This window comes from Macaca nemestrina, chromosome 7, assembly GCF_043159975.1.
Source record: "Macaca nemestrina isolate mMacNem1 chromosome 7, mMacNem.hap1, whole genome shotgun sequence".
In the NCBI taxonomy this organism is placed as follows: Eukaryota; Metazoa; Chordata; class Mammalia; order Primates; family Cercopithecidae; genus Macaca; species Macaca nemestrina.
The window spans coordinates 131910807-131920254 of NC_092131.1; the positions used below are offsets into that span (position 1 = coordinate 131910807).

General features: G+C 46.3%; 1 long non-coding RNA gene across 4 annotated transcripts in view; it reads left to right on the forward strand.

The window, feature by feature from the left end:
• Positions 1-222: 222 nt before the first annotated feature.
• Positions 223-9448, forward strand: part of LOC105487767 (uncharacterized) — a 20641-nt gene continuing 11415 nt past the window's right edge. For 3 of the 4 annotated variants that reach the window (XR_011625417.1, XR_011625416.1, XR_011625418.1), the window contains exons 1-2: positions 223-364; positions 7093-7150. This is a non-coding gene — a long non-coding RNA (uncharacterized lncRNA). Of the gene's footprint in view, positions 365-7092; positions 7151-8487; positions 8779-9448 lie in introns of those variants that run through there. The other variant, XR_011625419.1, reaches the window with a different exon arrangement.

A 9448-nucleotide genomic window follows, 5' to 3' on the forward strand; every position in this document is an offset into this window, starting at 1 on the left:
CAGAGAAGCAGGCAGGTGCAGAGCCTGGAGGGCCTTGAAGCTGAAGATGGGAAGTTCAGATTGTATTCCAGGATAGAAAAAAATCACTGGAGAGTGAAGGGATCTGATTGGCTGTGGCAGCTGTGAGGAGGAGGGCCCCTAGAGGAACAGGATGGAAGCAGAAAGGTCAGTGAGGAGGCTGATGTAATAGTAGTCCAGGTGAGCAGTAAATGGTGGCTTGGATCTTGGTGGGTGGAGGAGACAGAGAGATGAGGATAGATTCTTCGTGTACACTGGAAGGAGAGCCTACATGAGTTATTAGTACAGTAGATGTGGGAAGTGAAGGAATGAGAAATCAGATACTTCCTGCAAAGATGAGGACTGGGTGAGTAACAAGTTTGGTGCGTCTGTGTGAACCACCAATGAAAATGTGCCTTGGAAAGGTGTGTCAAGCAAATGTGCTCTTGGCTGTCATCTCCTAGAGGGCAAGGGCTAGGTTCAGCCAGCAACTGGCTCAGAGTGAGCTGGATGGCTGAGTGGGTAGGTGGGCGGAGAAGTGGATGGGTGGGTGGATTTGGAAATGAATGAGTACAAGGATGGATGAGTGAGTGGGTGGTGGGTGGGTGTATCTTTAGATGCGTGGATGCAGGGATAGATAGATGGGTGGGGATGAGTGGTGAGTGTTGAATGGGTAGATGAGTGGATGACAAGCTACATCCACCTTGGATATCAAGGCCATATCAGAACCTTCCACTGGAGGAAGGGAGGGACCTCACCTCCTCCCATGTGGACTAACAGGCTATCGTAAGCCTCCCCAGGAGGCCCAGTGGGGATTGACTTAAGAGGCAGCTAGATTTGGTCAGCCTTGGCCTAGAAAGGGACACCAAATGTCTGTGAGCCCTGAAACCAGGAGGGCAACTTCTGACCTGGCATCTGCCACCCCTGGAGTCCAGAGGGATGGGCAGGGTCTCACCAGCCTGGCTTCTTTCTCCACCTGGCCCATTACAGAAACTTACCCAGGAGGGCTGCCAGGGATCCTGTCACAGACCCAGGGAGACAGCAGCTGGCATCAGTGGCCAACATCCACATACAGAGTGCGGACATGTGAAGGGAAATCACCCCTTAAATTAGATACCACAAACAAGCTCTGTGAGGAAGAGGATAGGTCTACCTGGGAGCCAAGGGGTCTGGATTCAAGCTTCATGCAACTCCTCTCTCTTTCTATTAGCATCTATCAGCCTTTCCTTGGCCTTCTATAAAACTGGATTCAATGATTTCTATGATCTTTTGCATAGAGATTTTATGAACTATCAGTTTCTTTGCTGTTTTCAAGAGTTTTCCTTAAAACAAAAACAAAAAAATAAAAAAGCAGCTTTAGGACTGGGTGCAGTGGCTCATGCCTGTAATCCCAACAGTGTGGGAGGCCGAGGCAGGTAGATCACCTGAGGTCAGGAGTTCGAGAAGAGCCTGGCCAACATGGTGAAACCCTGTCTCTACTAAAAATACAAAAATTAACTGGGCATGGTGGCTGGTGCCTGTAATCCCAGCTACTTGGGAGGCTGAGACAAGATAATCACTTGAACCTGGGAGGCGGAGGTTGCAGTGAGCCAAGATCGTGCAATTGCACTGCAGCCTGGGCAACAAGAGTGAAACTGTCTCAAAAAAAAAAGAAAAGAAAAAAGAAAAAAGAAAAAAGCAGCTTTATTGAAGTATGACTTACATATCATAATATTCATCCATTTTCAGTGTCTAATTCAGTGATTTTCAGTAAATGTACAGAATTGTGCAGTCATCATCACAATCCAGTTTTAGAACATTCTCATCACCCCACAAAGATCCTTGTGTCTGTTTGCGGTCAGTCGCAATTCCCACCCCCAGCCTCAGGCAACCATTAATCTGCTTTCTGTCTCTATAGATTTGCCTTTTCTGGACGTTTCATATAAATAGAATCATACAACATGTGGTCTTTTGTGTCTGACTTCTACTTTGCATAATGTTTCTGAGGTTCATCCATGTTGTGGTATTTTTTTAAAACAATGGAAGTAATTATAAGTTTTTAAACAAGGACTTAATCTTACTTTTCTAAATAATCTCCTAACAGATTCCAACGTTTGTTTTAGACACAATGGATTTGAATGAGGTTTGTTCCAACTTTCAAAGCTTGCATTTTCATTGTAAATCTTGGAAAAGTCTGGATTCTTAGTTATATCTAGCACATGCCCAGTTGATTCGTTGGTTGACTGGTTGAGTCTTCCTGGGCCCATTGATTGGTCACTTCCACTTATTTTGCCTTTCAAAATGGTTGTCCACCACTTTACCTCTAAAGACATCCACTGTCCTGCCTTCAACACATTGGCTATGGCTTGCTCCAGCAACCACAGAGTGTTAGTTTATTTGTTAGTGTATTTGTTGCACTGCAGCATTTTGCCTGGGGACACACCTAGGAGAGGCCATTTTCAAACAAAGGGTGAGCTAAGATACAAACATTTTATAGTGACTCACAGGCCAGCCTGACACAGTTGCCTGGGAGGGTCAGGCTGCGTCCATCCATGGACCTTTTCAATCAATACACTTTGGCAATCCACTGGGTCCCAGGTAGTGTACTAGGCCTTGGGGACATAGAGATGAACAAAATCTGATGTAAATCTCTGGCTACTTTGATATCACCTTGAGCAAATTATTATGTAACTTTTCTAGGCCTTGGTTTCCTCATCTGTAAAATGGGAATAATAATAATGCCTGCCCCACAGGACTTCTATAAAGAAATAATGCCTTAAATACTTAGAACAGTGCCTGGCACTTAATACATGCTCAGTAGGAGGCAGCTATTGAACTATTATAAAAGACATTATGGTGGCACACCCCTGTCCTCAGATAATTAGATTTCTTTAAAGCAACACAGACAAAAAGTTAAACAAACTTAAAACAATGTGATGGGTGCTCAGTGCACATTTGTTCGGGTTGCTGTGGGCATGCAGAAGAACTAGTGCTCCATCATCACGTAGAGTAGGGTGTGAATGATTGGCCAGTCATGTGTACTGTTCCGGACATAAGAGATGTCAAATGCATTTTTGAACTCTGATTATATACCATCCCCATGAAGAGATAAGCGTTCAGTTCCACTTGGGCTGTCCCCAGCACAGGTCCTCTGTGTCCCATGTGATGAGTGGCATGGCTGGTCTTGAAGTCTGCTCTGCCCCTTGCTATGCCATGGCCCCTTTCCATCTTGTCCTCCCTTGTCCAGGCCATCCATCTGAATCCTTCCTCCCAAGCTGCTGTTCTCATAGTTCTTTCCAACTCCCCCAGCTCCCTGGAGCCCTTCCTTCACAATTCTTTTTTTTTTTTTTTTTGAGGCAAAGTCTCGCTCTTGTACCCAGGCTGAAGTGTAATGGCACCATCTTGGCTCACAGGAATCTCAGCCTCCCGGGTTCAAATGATTCTCCTGCCTCAGCCTCCCGAGTAGCTGGGATTACAGGTGCCCGCCACCATGCCTGGGTAACTTTTGTATTTTTAGTAGAGATGGGGTTTCACCATGTTGGCCAGGCTGGTCTTGAACGCCTGACCTCAAGTGATCCACCTGCCTCGACTTCCCAAAGTGCTGGGATTACAGGCATAAGCCACCGCGCCCGGTCCTCCCTCACGATTCTTAAGGGCTTTAAGGCGTAAAGAAGTAGCTTGAAGGACCCTAGAAAATGCCTAACCCAACTCTCTTGTTTTACAGATATAGAAACTGAGGCTCAGGGAGAAGTGACTCAACAAGGGGCAGCCATAGCACCACCTCCCACTGAGTTGTATGCTCTGAGTCACCTGGATTCCTCCTTTTCTCTGATGTCTCTGACCCATGCCCAAAGCCTGTTCCTGAGTCCTAAATACCTCTTCGGCCATCCTCACGGCTCTGAGTCACTATCATTCTCAGCCTCTTCTCCGATGTCCCCACCTTCACCCCTGCTCTCCGCCCCTTCCCCAGTGTCCCCAGCACAGCAAGAATAACCTTTCTAAAATATAAACCAGATTTTTCCACTCCCCACTGAAAATCTTTAGTGATGTCCCGCTGATTCCAGAATAGTCCACTCTTACTTTAGCAAGGCTTTCTAGGCCAGCTTGGGCTTGAGCCTGGACTCTATGCAGCCTCTGACCTCCCACACTGCACAGGACCCCCGAGGGAACTTCTTTCATGTATTTGACCCTGCCACATCCTTCTCCCACCTGGGTGTTTGTGCCAGCCCTTGCCTCTGCCTAGAACTCTGTCCATCCTTCCTCCCTCTGCCAATCTACCTCCTCTTTGCCTGTATAATATCCATTCATCTTTAAGTGTCAGCAGAACTAATACTTGGTCTGCAAGACCCTCCCTGACCCAGATTAGACCTGCTCTGGGCCCCCATCATTCTTGGTACCTCCTCATCATAACACCCAGCCTGCTCCTGGAATTGCTGTTGTAATGCTATCTTCCCTGGGACTCTCGGCTCGGTGAGGGCTGGTTCACAAGCACACCTGCAGCTCTTAGCACAGTGTCCCACAGATAAAGGCAGCCAAGTCATGCTTGGCTTTTGCTGTTCTTGTCCCTTTCTTTTACTTTATACTAAGTGACATGGTACCTATTGTTCTGTACCTTGCCTTGCCACTGAACAATCTTGGGTTGGAGGGGGATTAAAAATAGCTGTCTTCCCTTCAAGCGGGCAGAAATCAAGATGTCAGCTTTGTTACTGATGAAAAAGCTAGGCTGGAAGATGTATTTGACCAAAAGATCGTGCTAACCCTCTTGCTTCACTCTCCCAGTCCCAGTTACACCTGGGGCCTTCAGCGGGATTCACTTCCCCAGGACTGCTGCCTCCTTCTGGGAGGAGAGGGAAGACAAGAGAGGTTGGAGGGGCTGGGTCTCTCATTGGATCAGAAGAAACAGGTGGCCAGGCCTGGCCCAGTGGGCTGTGGCTAGGTGGGCAGGGCCTCTACAAACAAGGTGTGGTCATTGGAACCCCTTAGTTAAACTTAGAAAAAGCACATTTCTCAGAAGAAGGGGAAGATGCTTGGCTCAGTAAGTGAAATAATAGTTATCTGCTTCCTAGGATACCAGAACTCTTCAGTTATATTCTTTCTGCTTTGGACATTGCCATTTAACAGAAATACTTCTAAATGACATTCTGGTTCCCCATCTTTGTGGAAAGGGCTGTGTGTGTTTTTGCCTTTTTTTTTCTTCTTTTTTTTTCTTTTGACAGAGTCTTGCTCTGTTGCCCAGGCTGGAGTGCAGTGGTGCAATCTCTTCTCACTGCAACTGCTGCCTCCCAGGTTCAAGCAGTTCTCATGTCTCAGCCTCCCAAGCAGCTGGGATCACAGACATGGGCCACAGCACCCGGCTGAAGGCCTATTTTCAATGAAAATAAAGATGTTCCTGTCGCCCACCCATGATAATGACACTCTTTAATAAAGCTTGGTGCTTGTGGCAGAGATTTCTAATTGATTACCAAATATCCATTCTCCTCTCCCTCTTAGTTAACAGAATCCCAGTTTTGGGCTGAGCATGTGAAAACTAAGATATAAGACTACACTTGCCAGCCTCTCTTATCGCTAGGGTGTGATTGCATGATCAAATTCTGGCTAATGGCAGCATTGGGTGGTACTTCAGGAAACTCTTAAGAGACAGAAATACATGCCTTCCTTTCCTCTTTTCTTGCTGCCTGGGACACATATGTGATGGCTGGAATTTTGGCAGCCATCTCGGATCATGAGGATGGAAGCCATATTCTGAAGATGGCAGAGAAGAAAGATAGGAGCTTCTGTTTCTGATGTAATCATAGAGCTTCCACATCAGCTCCAAACTGACTACCCCCAGGGTTCTTTTATGTGAGGGAGTAAGAAATGTCAATCTTGTTTGAAGATGTTGCTATTTGTTTTTTCCCCCATTATATGCAGTTGAATCTGATCCTAAGGAATACAGTACCATGAAACATGGAGAACTCTTGAAATGAGGCTCCCAGGCATCTGTGGCCTAGAGTTTGGAACAACTTAACTGGAAAACAGATTGCTAAGGAAATCATGATGGGAGGGTGGTGGAGATAGGTGCCTAAAAACACATCTACTGGGATGTTGTAAATAAACTGGGAAAGTCTAGGCAAATGAGCAGATCCAGGAGACACATTTAGGAGGGACAGTTCCAGAGAAGAGTGATGGAAATTCTTATGTTCCACAGCATAGAAATTATGGTAGGGTAGAATTCATCACAAACTTCCTAATAGTTAGACTGGCCCAGAAATGGAACAGGTAGGTAAGCATGAAATGGGTGGCCACTGATTTTTGAACTGGCTACTAGTTGATTAAACAATGGGATTCTAAGAAAAATTAGAGAAGGCTTTTTTCCAAAAGTTGGAACTTGATTCTGAAATTTCTGATGTCTGCTACAGGTCATAGAAGACTAGATGGGTGTATAGCACATAGTAAGTGCTCAGTATATCTTTGATGAATGAATGAATGAATGAGTATACTGCTTACAAACCAATTTCTATTTTAATCTAAATGCAAACTAAAGAACAGGGAATTTTGTTTGAAAAAAACTTAGGGACTTCTCTTTATGCTTGGGGTAAAGTGCCGTTGACATTGCCATGCACTGAAAACATCTTGGTGGCATAAGTTAGAGATATCCTTGCCTCCTTGGAGGGTGACGTTCCAACGTTATATTTGGGGGTACACCTCACCCTTGGATATGCTCCTGAGGTATCTTTAGGGAAGCTGCCCCCTCTACGTCTGCAGAGTCCCTGCTGACAACAGCAGAACTTCTGTCCTCCATGTGATTCTGCTACTATCACCATGACCTCCATGGAGGGGATGGGAGGGGAGCAACACTTCCCCTCCATTCCTTAATTCTGCTAAGGCAATAAGGAAGGTGCTATGGCTTGAATATTCTTTCCAAAACTCATAGTGAAATTTAGTTGCCAATGTAATGGTATTGGGCAGGGGGTCCTTTTAGAGCTGATTATATGATGAGGACTCTGCCCTCGTAAATGAACTAATGCTGATATCACTGGTGTGGTCTCCCTATAAAGGGATAATAAGTTTGGCCCCCTTTTTTCTCTCTGTCTTGTGTGCTCTTGCCTTCTCTTGCCATGTGATGCCTTCTGCCAGGGAATGGCCCTCGTCAGGTGCTGGCCCTCTGCTGTTGGACTTTCCAGCCTCCAGAACTGTGAGTCAAATATGCTTTTGTTCTTTATAAGATACCCAGTCTGTGCTATTCTGTTATAGCAGCAGAGAATAGAGTAAGACAGAAAGGTTGTGGACATCTGAAAGAAATTGTAACAAAGAGAAAAATTAAAGCCACAGGTTTAATATGACACTTCCCATCAAGGGAAAATAACAGCAGCAATTGAACAGCTAATTGTCTGCTGGAGGGGCAGCTGTGGGCACCCTTAAGTGCCCTCTCCATTGCCCTCCCCTCACCTGAGTTCAAGCACCCTCACTCTGCCTTCTTAAAAATCTCCATGGAGGCCGGGCACGGTGGTTCATGCCTGTAATCCCAGTACTTTGGGAGGCTGAGGTGGATAGATCACTTGAGGTCAGGAATCCAAGACCAGCCTGGCTAACATAGTGAAAATCCATTCCTGCGAAAGATACAAAAAAATTAGCCAGATGTGGTGGTGGGTGCCTGTAATCCCAGCTACTTGGGAGGCTGAGGCAGAAGAATTGCCTGAACCTGGGAGGTGGAGGTTGCAGTGAGCCAAGATTGCGCCATTGCACTCTAGCCTGGATGACAAGAGCAAAACTCTGTCTCCAAAAAATAAAAAATAAAATAATAATAATAATAATAATAATAATAAAAAATCTTTATGGTGTGACTCTCCAGCAATTTTTAGGATAACCCTGTCGCCTACCCACAGGAGCTGGACTTGCTTCCCCACTAGACAATTAGAGGGACATAACCATTCCCCACCGGCACCTTTCCCAAAGCCCAAGGGATCCATTTTGAAATGACGCTGAAGTGAGTTTGGGCAGAAAGGCTGGGGACAGTAGGGTAATCGAAGGGGCCTTTGGGGATCCAAAGCAAGTTCTGCTCTAGGCCTCTCCACCTCCCCATTTTTCCAAACACCCAGCACCCACCCCATCCACCCTCTGCCAACACACACCCCAGGGAGCAACACTAATCCCCAGAAACGTTAGAGTACAGCCCCATAGAAAGGTAGGACAGCTTTTCCGTAAATATGTTACCTGCCATCTGGGGAGGAGACAGAGTGACATCCATTTCCCTTTTATTCATCCCTATCCTTCCAAGCATCCTCAGAGGACGCCACAGCAGAGGAAATAGGCTCATTACCTTTGCAGCTTTGAACAACAGAGGCACTATCCCTGGCCAGCCCTTTGGTTTCACAGAAGGCAGAAGAAGCTTTGAAATCCCTGCTTTTCCCTGGCCAGGTGCCCCCACCCTAACCTCTGAAAGCAGAAGGGAGGCATGATGAGGATTTATGGCCTCTCTGCACATTGCAACGCCCCCAGGGTGGCCAAGAGTGTTGGTTCTTCCTGTTACAGATGCATGAAGTATATCAGGGGTCGTGATTTATGGGACCACAGCAAGATTTCATCTGGAATAACGTTTACTTGTGTTCAGAGGAGGAAAAGTAACTGACCTATGCCTTCCTGCAGCCCTTCCCTAATTCTGACACAATAGCTCTGGGAGAAAATGATCAATTTCCTCACAAAAACCCTTTCCTGCGCCAGACAGAGCTTCACAGGCTCGGAGCATTGCAGAGTATCTGGTTTTCCCCTTTCCATTACTCAAGCACTCACTGTATTGTGGAAGGTTCAATAAAGCAAAATCATAATGCATATGCTTTTATCTCAGAGGTTGGTATTTTTAGTATAGAAACCAGGCTAAATAAAATTTAAATTAAAAAAAAAAAGAAAGGAAAATATATTGAGGCTTAAATCATTGGCTGAGATTAAGCAAACATTTTTCAGTTGTGAATCTCGGTGGAATGGTTCTCGTGGGTTTGTATATGTGTAGGGGGTGGGGTGCATTTCAGGGCAGAGAGCAAGATGAAGGGTTGGGGAGGGAGCTGTGGTGATGGGGCTGCCTCAGTGTCCTTGAGAAAAGGCCTGGCGGTCAGGCTGGATCTCCCTGTGTTTGCGCACTCACCATGTGGCCGGCCCAGCACTGGGCAGCAGCCTTCTGTGCATTCTCAGTAGTTCTCGGGAGGAGCTGTGAGGCAGGTCCTATCATTCCCATTCCACAAGTGGTAAGCCCAGGGCACACCCTGACTTGCCCAAGTCCCTCAGCCGGAAGCAGCAAAGCCAGGATTCAAGCTCAGCCTGTCCTACACCGAAGTCCTTGCTCCTTCCCAGCCCTGCTACTGCTGCTAGGGGAGGCTGGCCTCCAGCCTCATGGAAGTGGATAATGGGAATATTCCCCAATCATGTCACAAACCTGTTTTTCTGGATTAAGAGGAATCCTGAGTCCAGGTAGAACCTAAAAAATAATCAAAGACCCCTG